The sequence below is a fragment of the Anastrepha obliqua genome, chromosome 1, assembly GCF_027943255.1.
Source record: "Anastrepha obliqua isolate idAnaObli1 chromosome 1, idAnaObli1_1.0, whole genome shotgun sequence".
In the NCBI taxonomy this organism is placed as follows: domain Eukaryota; kingdom Metazoa; phylum Arthropoda; class Insecta; order Diptera; family Tephritidae; genus Anastrepha; species Anastrepha obliqua.
The window spans coordinates 93,097,035-93,109,369 of record NC_072892.1 but is presented as its reverse complement, the minus strand read 5'-3'; the positions used below and the strand labels follow the sequence as shown (position 1 = coordinate 93,109,369).

At 37.6% G+C, this 12,335-nt stretch overlaps 1 non-coding gene across 1 annotated transcript; it reads left to right on the top strand.

The window, feature by feature from the left end:
* Positions 1-12,018: 12,018 nt before the first annotated feature.
* Positions 12,019-12,100, top strand: Trnal-aag (transfer RNA leucine (anticodon AAG)). The gene has a single exon. It is a non-coding gene; the product is annotated as a tRNA-Leu (tRNA).
* Positions 12,101-12,335: the final 235 nt, after the last annotated feature.

Here is a 12,335-nt window from a genome sequence, read left to right as displayed (position 1 = left end):
AAATTTTTGGTATTCATTATATGGAGGGCAATGAGGGAAACCCGAAAGAGATGGAGGAAATCCTCCGCTATTGCAATCCCAAATTTCCCACGCACAACTGGAGGGTGGTTAAGGTGGAGAAGACTGAGGGATCCTATTGGCAAGCGCTGGTTCTGCTGAATGCAGAGTCTCTCAGTTTTCTCGCTCATCAACTATGGATTCGAGAAGGTAGTTCTTAAGGTCTACCAAGCCGATGCCAGAGGAGACGCCCCTGCACATCCGGAGGTGCTGGAAAAAGTAAGGCCCACACTAGACGAAGCTCCTGTGGACATGGAAGTGAAATTCGTCCCGTCGGAGGGTAACAATGCTGATGCCGTCCGCTCTTTACCGGGGTCCGTCATAAGGATCAGGTCGTTTTGCGACAGGGCGGAGGAGGAGAGGCTGGAGGATAATTATTATTCAGATACATCTTCAGCACTCTAAGGCGCGTCCGCCAACCTACTTATCCACCTTGAGCAAGGGTACTTCTGGGCCCAGGACGAAAAACTACAAACTGGTGGCGTATAGCAGGACAGGTAAACCAAGATCTTGTATACTCATCAGGAAGGAACTTAACGCTTTTTTCCCTAATTTCAGCAATGAGGGCCCTGCTGGAAAACTATGGCTGAGGTCCAGCACAAGACGACGAGGTGGAGCCATCTCCGGTGCTGCTAAGAGAAACCCTGGCTGAAGCAAAACGCAGGAAAATTTGTCGTTATTATTGGCACTGACGTGAACTCCCATCACACCTGCTTGGGAAGTTCAAACATCAATGCAAAAGGTGAGTCACTTTTTGATTCTATTTCAAAAGAAAATTTGTTTATCTGTAACAAGGGTAAAGACCCCACTTTTAAAACCGCAGCCAGAGAAGAGGTGCTTGACCTCACTCTGGCTTCTTCTTCACTGATAAACCAAATCTTCGATTGGAGGGTGCAAATGCTCACTCCTTCTCGGACCATAGGTATATTCAGTTCTCTCTCACTGAAACTAGTCCAATAAAATCCCCTACAGGAACCTAAGGAGGACGGACTGGGATGCATATTACAAAAATCTGCTGAACCTATTCCCCAAAGCACCGGAAGAAAATCTAGATCTATCGGAAGAAGCGACCGACGAACTGGTGGACATTTTCACCTCAGCTTGCAACAATGCCCCGGAAACCTCTTGCCCAACAAAAGCTTTTACCAGTAAGAAAAAACCTCCTTGATGGACAACGGAGGTCTCTGAGCTTAGAGCCTCATAGCCTTTTTAACAGGGCTAAAAGAATTAGATCTCCCTCGGGATAGGAGCTGTATAAAGTAGGGGTAGGAATGTATAAGTCCGAAATTAGGAAGGCTAAGAAGGGCTCTTACAGAAACTTCTGCGAAAGCGTAGGGGGTTGCCATGAGTCCTCCAGGTTTAGACGAGTACTCACAAAGAGTTCCGCTCCCTTGGGGCACTTAAGAGATGAATTGGGACGGTGGGCGGCGGCGAGGAATCAGTGAAGTTACTTCTCGACGCCCATTTCCTGACGAGGAAATATAAAATACTCAGAGCTCAACTTCCCTCACTAGGGGGCGCTCCTCTGATGCTTTCTGACAGGATGCGGTACCTAGGTATTATCCTTGACAGCAAGCTTACATGGAAGCCCAATATTGAGGAAAGAGTGAGGAAGGCAACAATCGTCTTGTATGGGTGCAAGGGCACAATTGGCAAAATATGGGGCCTTTCGCCTAGAGCTGTTTTTGGCTATATAATACTATTGTAAAGCCTATCTTGTTGTATGGAGTCAACTCACTAGAAAGTACGACATTGGTGAAGAAGCTGGAGAGAGTTCAGAGGTCGCCACTCATTAGAATCAGGTGCTTCGAACGAGTCATACTCTGGTGCTCAATGCAATGTTAAATATAGTACCCGTAGACATCGCAGGCAGAATTCCGGCTACACGTACCGCAATCAGACTCAGGAGCTCGGGCTATAAGCTCAACCTCACTTATGGGCACTCAAGCATCCTTAGAAACTTCGAGTTCATCCCCCTGTCAACGGATCAGTATATACCCTCGCTTAGTCCAACCGGAACCTTCTCCACTCATATTCCATCAAGGGAAGAGTGGACGAGGGGCTACACTTGGGGACAGGGCCTGGTGAAATTGTTCACGGATGGATCGAAGTTCGAAGGAAAGGTTGTCGAAGGAGTTTTTTGCGAGGAGCTCTCATCAGGCTCCAGTTCAGGTTACCGGACCACTAAAGTGTGTTCCAGGCAGAGGTAGCCGCAATCAAGGAGGCAGCTGATTGGCTGCTCACATGCGAATTAACAGTCAGGAAAGTAAATATTTAATCCGACATCCAAGCGGCAATAAGGGCACTCGGGAAGGGAATGCCTGACCTCACTTTCGATTGCGTCCAAATTCTTTGACAGCCTCATCGACATTGGGAGACATGTGAGGGGATTTCCCCGCGAAAGGAGAGAATTAGTATCCCCCTGACTACCTGCGGTCTGTTCCTGAAAAGATATATTTTGGAACGCTTAGTTTGCTAATTGGTTTTTTTTTTATTTAATAATTTTTATTTTCGAAATATTTCGATTAAATGAGGAAGCTTCGATGCCCTTATTGTTCCAGACTTGACCTAATTTGTCTGTTGGTTTGTTTCTCCTAAGTACTTCTTGTATATAAGTACTATGCCATGCTAAGTGGATAAATGGATAAGGGTGGATAATCGGCGTACAAGCAAATTGTAGAAACTGGTCCGATTTCTTATACTCCTTATTATTATTTTTTATTAATATATATATACCAAAAATGCTTATTACTAAATACTCATACAAACAAAGAACACCAGAGCTAACGATTCCCCTTCTCCTTATAAAGGGTATTTCAAAAGACGCGCCAAGACGTTGTTTCAAAATAAAACATGTCAAAACTTGGATTCTTTCAGGTTCCACTGTTTTAATTCAAAATACGGTTCTTAATAATTATATGTACGTGTCATTTAAATGTCCACCATAAGCACGTCTACGGGTAAAATCCGCCAAACAGTCTATTCATGAATGCCTAATTGCTGAGAATGTTGAAATGTCGATGTTGAAGATTGTTCAGCAATATTCTGCGGTCCAGCATCAATATTCTAACCTTTAAATTGTGATGCGACTCATTCGGATGCTTATTTCTACCAAAAAATCACAAATGATGCGATTAGTTGTTCTTTAAGATCGACCATTTTCATAATAAGTTTTAATAATTGTGTGGCGTTCTTCTATCGTGTGAAATTATATATGTATCTACTTGACAAATGTAAAATATGGCATAAAAAACTGAAAAAAATACTTTCGAAAGACCCTTTACCTTCCAGTTACTTGAATAATGAAACATTTTCACTCAGTTATCGGCCCAGATATGAAGTTTTCACTTTTATGAAGTTACAAAGTTAAGCTTTTTGAAGTTGAAAGCTCCTTATCTTCTATCACCTAAAATAATTTCATACCTGCTCAACTTCACTGACTGAAAGATTTAAAAGAAAGAGTGTAGAATCCTAAGGCTAGTTTGGGTCGCTAAAGAAAGATGTGTTGTAACTGAGTGTGTGTAGAACAGACAAAAATAGCATACATTACTGAAGAGGAAACTAGAGCCTGGTTATATTACCTTCGACATATAAAGTCAGCTTTAGAGTCATCAGTAAAAATTCAGTGTTATATGAATCTGTATAAGGTATCTGCACTTTCTTTGAAATAATTTTCAATTTCGTTCTCCAACTTCTCCCCTGAATTTATTTACTCTTTGTTTTATTTATGTTATCAGCTTAGATATCTTCTTAGTGACTTCATACGAGGGTTGCCTTTTATAAAAAAAAAAAAATAATTGGCGCGTACACTTCTGTTAGGTGTTTGGCCGAACTCCTCCTCCTATTTGTGGTGTGCGTCTTGATGTTGTTCCACAAATGGAGGGACCTACAGTTTCAAGCCGACTCCGAACGGCATATATTTTTATGAGGAGTTTTTTAATGGCAGAAATACACTCGGAGGTTTGCCATTGCCTGCCGAGGGGCGACCGCTATTAGAAAAATGTTTTTATTAATTTTTCTTTCACCAAAATTCGAACCAACAATCTCTCAGTGAGTTCCGAATGGTAATCACGCACCAACCCATTCGGCTACAGCGGCCGCGGTTGCCTTTTATACTTGAAGCAAATATATATATATAATGGAATCACAGTAAAATACTAAATAATACGACTATTTTTTCAGTACATTATCCTTGGAAGTGATAACAATTCTGTATTCACATTGGTTTAATTTTCAAACCACTTTTCCTACTCAGATGTTGCCTTGAAAGTGAGCTATTTACAGGCTTCAACAGCTTCTTCAGACCTTGAAAAACGTTCGCCTCGCATTTTATTTTTGATTTTCGGGACCAAAAAAAATCATTACGTGCCAAAACAGGTCTATATGTCGTATGACCCATTCAGTCGTTATTTTGAGTGCTCAAAAACTCTCTTGTGTGAGCCAATACGGGAGAGCTCGCATTGTCTTAGCGACGGATGATTTGTCTGCGGCGGTTGATTTTCCTTAATTCTCCGAAAATTTCTGACAAATGAATAGTTATGTGCCACTCAGAATTGACTATTTTAATGATCTTTAGTGGTATAGTTGCAACAGGACTAGATATTCCGTCTTCCGGCTCATATGCATAGATCCAAGATTCACCAAGGCACCTGTAAAAATACAAGGATCGACGGCCACGCTCGGACTCGTTGTACCAGCATCTCAGTTCAGTGGTTGATGCTTCAGCGCGAAAAGGCGAAGTTGGTCAATGCACTGCTGTCTAGATAATCCAATCATAATAAATCATCGCACGAAAATTTTCCGAGTTGATTCCATATTTTGATCGAATGAATTTTTCAATTCACTGAAAAGAAAAACAGATAAAGGTCATTAGGGAATCTGTTACATGTAAGTTTAGGCTAAATTGTTATAAAACTTTGCGATCAAAATATCGAATTACAGCTCATCACCAGAAGTGTTGCAAAAAGCCAAATATAAAAGGCAGCCCTCTTATTGGTTGTTGTGCTAAAAAATTTTGCTATAAAATATTATTCTGCTTACATAGCAACGCCCACGGTAACCAACCAGTGGCAACTTCTATTTGTCATGTGCCAGCAAGTCCACCGGCATTTTATGAAATATTTTTTGTACCATAATCAACCGACAATAAAGTCCGGCACAAAATGTCACGCACATAGGTATAAACATACATACCATTTATTTACTACGCAAAATGGTAAAAAAATTCAACTGAAAACAACACGGAGCAGGAAGCACACAACAAATGCACACAGGAAATAAGGGTACGCGGCGAACGATATCGCAACTGCACAATGCTCCCTAAGCGTCGAAGCGCTATATTTTTTAAGAGGCAATCATATTAAATATAAAATTTAATAGGTTCATTCCTGTGATTTTAATTTTTTTATTGCGTACATGTTGGCCATTGGAGAGTCATTCTTCTCGAGAAACATGAGCCAGCAGCTGATTTCGGAGTGGTGAAGACATATTCAATCGGATATTTTACGCAGTGCATGTTTCGTTGTGTTTTTTTTTTTGTACAAAACCTATATGAACACAAGTATGAGCATAAGTTATGTATGATATACCACCGTGGAGCTCTCTCTTTAATGCCATTTATTGGATATACATATGTATGAATATTTATAATTTTGGTACGAGTACCCACGTACATACATAGGAGTATGTCAGATATTTATGACTTTTTTTAGTTTTACTGCATGAAAGGATCATATTAGGGTGGTAGAGGCTCTATTATTTACTTTTATCATCAATGCTGTCACACTTCGAGTGCCGTTTTGGTTTACCTTTTTCCCAATTGAATAGAATGAAATGGAATTGCAGCATTACCCATTGCACCTTAAAATCTAAAGGAGAATTTAACAATGAGTACTGTCATGTCTCTAAACATGGATTTTTGTTTTATAATATTATTATACTATTCAAAGCTATTTATATATAAATACTTCGTGGGTATCTTTTTTAATCAAAGCGTCAATGGTTCTAAGCCTACCTCAAGAAGGAATTGGAACGATCCCACTAAAATTGAAAAGGCGTTGCGGTGTGCCCTCTGTCATTCAGTACTATGATGGCAAAGTAAGAAACACCCAAAAACACTTTGTATCGAGAAAGTATATTTCGAAAATTTTCATACTTAGGAGGCCAGTGTATTCATTGAGTACACACCTGTAATCTCCTAGAAAATATGTTTTTAATACTTTTTCTTTGATTTTATATGCCTTAAAGATTAAAGAATAGGTAGCAGCCGCAAAATGGGTTCTCAATAAGAACGTCGCATAGACCTATCGGTTGAAAATAATAATAATTTTTTTTTTTAATATGTAACTCGACTCAATTCAAAATATAACAATAGAAACAAAAATAAGGAGCGATCGTAGTAACAGGACAGACAAGTACAGTTCCATGTGGAAATACAATGTTACGTCGGCCTATATAAACTTAAATAGGAAGAAAAAAAATTAAAAAAAGTGAAATACCCGGCATTTTATGGGATTTCATCTTGCCGTTTAAAATAACAGTTCAAAAAAAGTCTCTCCGCAAACGTCCCGCACTATTTTATGAATCTTAGCAGTTTGTCGGGAGAAAAACAATGGAGGTCATCCATTCCCCATACATCTAACCCCAAAATGTACCATCTAAAACTGACGAAAGCCAGACAGCCAGCGGCAGAGAAAATGCTCATGGCAATTCTCATCCTCCAAATAAAATGTGGCTTAATGAAGATGATGGCTCGATAATATCGATGGTGACCATATTATATTGGGCCCTGTAATTCAGCAAGAATTTTGCTACCACACTGTCAGGAGAAAACAATGTAGATCGTCCAGTCTCAATGCATTCGGACAGTGGAGAGAAAATTCGCTGTACAATTCTCAGCCTACAAATAAGACGTGGTTCGTACATCACTCTTTTCTGTTCTGAAAGGAATTTTGCTACCACTCTATCACGCCTTTTCAGGAAATACTTGACTGACGTTTTTCATGAATTTTTCTAATGGAAAGCTTGACTTACTCGACTGTTCCCGCTATGTTTGGCCTTAAAATTTAACACTACAGTGCCATGATACCCGCATAAGTTCACGCCCGTACCACTTTGCAACAAAGTTTTATTTCAAGAACTATTTATGCACTATTTTTAAAGAGGTTCAAGCGATTTCCAAGGTCTTTAGAGCAGACCCTAATTTTATGTTTTCGCTTCAATTTCCTTTCCTTAATTATTCTGTCTTCTACTTTAAGTACAAAATTGATATACGATATATATCCCAGATATTTAAGTAATGCCTGTACTTGTTCAACTCTTAACTTGTTCAACTCTAACATGTTCACTATCTATATGGATTTCAATGCTCGAAGAATATTGAAGATAAAATGAATAAAATGAAATTAAAAGTAAAATTTTTTAATGAAATAAAACATTCAATCAAGCAAATTAATAATAAAAGCAAATCACTGGCAAAAGCAAATGTTTGCCGTTCTCTATTTATTAATACAATTTTTTTCGTATTTAAAAGAGGTTTCTTTATTTCTGCACTCAATTATATATCTTCCGGCGCTACTCTACTCATCTTACATACATTGTATGAACCTACCATAAAAGCTTACCAATTCTTTAGCACAAACAAATATATATGTAGAGGTGTATATGTGTGAGCGCATTATTCCTGCGACCCTCACGCGATTTATTGTTCCATTTAACTCTTTTTGCAGCCTCTTTCACCTTTGCTACTTTTTTCCTTTTTTCGCATATCTCTTGCACGTTCTCCACTCAAGTGTATTTGATAGAATTTATGACGGCCATTTCCTCGAGCTATCAACTTTCAGTTAGTATCCTTTTTGCTACATGAATTTTAATGATGATGGCATGTTTCTCTTTTAAACCCCTCCTCTTCATTTCATTATCATCATTCTGACACTTGGCACAGTTTAATGACTGGTTTCTTATATTTTATCTTCGAATAGATTGAGCGATTTCTTAGTCATTCATTTTCTTTTTCTGGTCGAATAGAGCTATTATTGCTCAGAACATATGTATGTATGTCCATATGTTAAAAAAAACGCAATATCTGGTCACCATTGAAGTCTCTCGGAGCAGATGTTTATTTAGAAGTAAAACAGACATAAAAACTCACATGACCTATATTCTCACCCATTTATTCATGTCCTCACGCAATTGTTAAAATGTGGTAAAAGGATTGTCGTAATATGTTCATATTTAGTCAACAATTAGAAATTATTTCATTATTGACATGGTGACTGCTTTCTTCGGTGGCATTATTTTAAAATGATTCTTCTGCTTGACTACTGATTTCAAAGGAAAAGCTATCCAACAGAGTAAGACAACATGTCTACAAGGTTAATTCAAATACCCATTCTTTAGCAGGATTCGGCAAAAGAAGACTTCTCTCAATAGAAATATAGTTTGAAATTATGGATGGTATGTTACGAGCGCCCTTTGAAAAGTCGGAGAAATGGCTCTACTGGCGCATATCGAGTTAGTGGTTTAGTTAGGTTCATTCCATTGTGTTTGGCTTTCGTTTGAATCGAACAAGTCGAATGATTTGCCTTTTCTATCATGACAATGCACCAGCTCACGCCTCAACAGTTGTCGGTACAAAATTAATAGAAATAGGGTTCCAACTCGTTTAACATCCACCCTATTCTCTCGACATGACTCCCTTGGATCCTTCGGACTATTGGCAGGAAAAAGATTTTATTAACATGAGAAGGTGATTGCCGAGACAAATGGCTATTTTTCAAACTTCGGCAAATCCTCTTACTCGGAAGGAATCAACAAGTGTAGGCGAAGTGTACAAGCCTAAAAGTAGACTTTGCCGAAAAATAAGAAAGTTTTATCCCCAAAAAATTAACCCTTTGGGAATGAGTGTCGGCATATATGTAGCCGCCAAGCCGTTTTACAGTTCCGGACGCGTGTCGGCATATAGGCGCCCAAATTAGTTCGTAGCTGCAAGGCTCGCGACGTCTGTCGTTCTGAGCAATAAGATACGCATAGGTATAGTAAAAGAGTCACGTTTTCATTCAAAGACATCAGGGGCCATCAGCGATGAAGTCTTATCTTCCTTATAATGTAAACTTACGATGTGAAACGACGGTAGAGGCAGAACGAATTACAGTTCTTCGATTCAGTCTCACAGTGTCACTGCCAGAGGAATCAGCAGACTTTTTATATATTTTATCCCACGCACGATGGCCAAGCGTTCTAGACACGATACGTTAGATAATGACAGTTCTGAGGAATATTACTTTGAATAATAAGACGGAATGATAAGACGGAAGATGACGGCATTACTTCGACAAGTGGAAGTGAAATCCGTGCAATAAGGAATCCTCTCAAGCATTTCAACATTAGCAGTGATAACAGTTTGTTTATAATTAGTTCTTGATTTTATGATTTTTTTTTTTTGTGTTAAATAAAGCCTTACTTTTATAATGTTAAACGTATTTATTTGCTTCACTTCGCACATACCTCTCGTTCTCAGCGACGCTTGCCTTTCGAGTTGCTCCGTCCCCAGAGGGTTAAGTACAATAGTTTTTATTTTTGCAAGACTTTTCAAACGACCCTCGTGCACCATGCCTCTGGAATCATTTAGCAATGAGATTATTAATATTGATGGGGGTAACCAAAATATTGCTAATCGTTCATCCGTGGTGCTCACTAATTGAGGTTGGCATTATAAGACATTTAGTTTTGAAAAACTATTGGCCAATGTGAGTTGCGGCATATAAAGTACAGTGTAGACCGTACAATGTTTCTTTCACGAAGCAATGTGGCCTTTAAAGCCATGTTCTCAAACCAAGCCAATTTTTCAGCACTCGTATACTCACTTTACTTTCACTTTATTACATTAAAATTAAAGCCACTATAAAACTGCGTACCCAATTTTTTTGTAAATTTTTTGTTTCTAATTACACAGTTTGAGCATTAACCTAAACTGCTTTAAAGATTGTATGGAATTAAATAAGAATAATTTAAGAAGCATCACCGCAATCCTAGCGGTATATGTTAGATTGAATCATTATCTTACTAACACGGGAATATACTTTAATGGAACTTACAGGTTCTGTAAAGAGGAAGATGACACCGCCAAACATAAGCCCAGCACTGATGCATAAGCGGCACAAACACCCGGGTAAACATACATAGTTTACCAGAGGAGGAAATAAAACGCAATAAAATAGGGCAAATACTAAAACTTGTAGAGGAAGTTGGATTGCGAAAAATGCCTTGTATCCATGAAGGGGATACAATAAATCTTTCACGTCGCAGTGCTAACTTCCCTCATAATAGTAATGATAATATGAAATTTTGATGAAACATTTTTCGAATTTTTATATAAATATGTATATACCTATTAAAACCTGGTTAATATGGTCTTTGTTATAGATTGAACTATATTTTACAATAATAAAAATATATTTTGAATTAAAAAAATAAATAACTAGATATGTGGCGACTTTATAATTTTAGAACTGTGTGTTTGGAATAACCAGCTCTTCATTGATGGTAAAAAGGATGTCTCAACTCAAACTCAGAACGTTAATGACTATTCATTTTTATACAGAATACATTTATAGGGTGTTTTTTAAGAGCTTGAATACAAAAATATATTTGTAAAACAAAAATATTATCAGAATCAGTTTTTTTCTTGTTATAATCTGATAGATAATTCCATGGCATTTTTTTTTTTTTTAATATGATATCCGGCATATGTCTGCCGCAAGCACGAGTTACATGGATCATTCGATTTTTGACAACATTTTCCAATAAATCTGGCGGTATGGCGTCAATGGTGGCTTGAATATTGCATTTTGGAAACAAAAATGTGGTTAGCATCGCTCGATACCGCTCACCATTTACCGAACAGCAGCTCCTTCCACATTTCAAAAGAATTAAGGCCCGATGCTGCCGCCAGTGCTCTATGAACTTCGCGAACAGAGTAAATTTTCAAATTAAATTTTCACAATTTGGAAGCGTAAAAACGATTCGTCATGACTTGCCAAACCTTACTGAACATAAATGTCAATATAGTTTGCAATTCTCACCTGTCAAACCATAGTTATTTGTATTAGTAATTATCATTCATGGAAAAGAAAACACCCGATATATGTCTATGTCATTTTTATAATAGGATCAACCTTGACTATTCACACGCGAAATCTGAGGTAAAAGTTTGAATAATTAAAACATGCCGGTATATTTATTTATAGCTTTAAAGTATCAAATTAATTTCATTTCTTATTATAAACTAAGCTAAAATTTATCCAAATGAAACAGCCATAAAATATCAACATTTCCTATGACTTTTATACGCATGACCGAAATGGAGCAGCCGAAATAGAGAGATTAAAATACTGACAGCACCATAATATTTCATATGAAGTAATTGTATATGAAATAAGACATGTTTTCTTCTTTCTTTTAAAAATAATAATAAAAAAATAAAAAATAAAAACTAAAAACTCGTTCGCCTCTTCCACAACTTGAACCTTCTGGAGAGATAGCAAGCACTCGAATTTAGCAAAATATTTGTACTTCATTGATCCCGAATTGTAGACTAGAAAATAAAAAGCGTACTAGCTCGCATCTGTCGAATTTATTATAAATTTAAAAAACATATACAGCGGTAGGCAATCGACACATCTCTGTCTCAAATTCAACAGTTGTTTTCATGAAAAAGAGAAGGAACGCCAATAGCCTCAAAATATATATTTTTTAAATTTACCAAATGTTGACCAGTGATTTTTCTTACAGTAAATGAATCAGAGTGGACAAGTAAATACAAATCTGAAAAAGTACAAACAAATTTACAAATATAATTGAAATTTAAACAGACAAAACTATTTAGATATACCCACACAAGACCACATGGCACAACCTAACACACTCATATGGTATGTCACATCACAAACAGCGCTGTATGTGGGTAGCGTGGCCGAGCGGTCTAAGGCGCTGGTTTAAGGCACCAGTCTCTTCGGAGGCGTGGGTTCGAATCCCACCGCTGCCATGTGCAATTTTTTATTACATATCTTTACTTAGTTTTTCTGCATTGTTTTATTAAAAAATGTGAGTGGAATTATTGTTACAGTTTATTTTGGTATTTTATTATAATTGTGTATTCTTGTATTTCCCACGTGTTGACATGTATGTACATGCCTATGTGTAGTGTATTAATGCAGTGAATTTAATTTGCCGCTAGTCTTATCTAAAACGTTCATAAATAATGAGCTGTTTGGGCATGA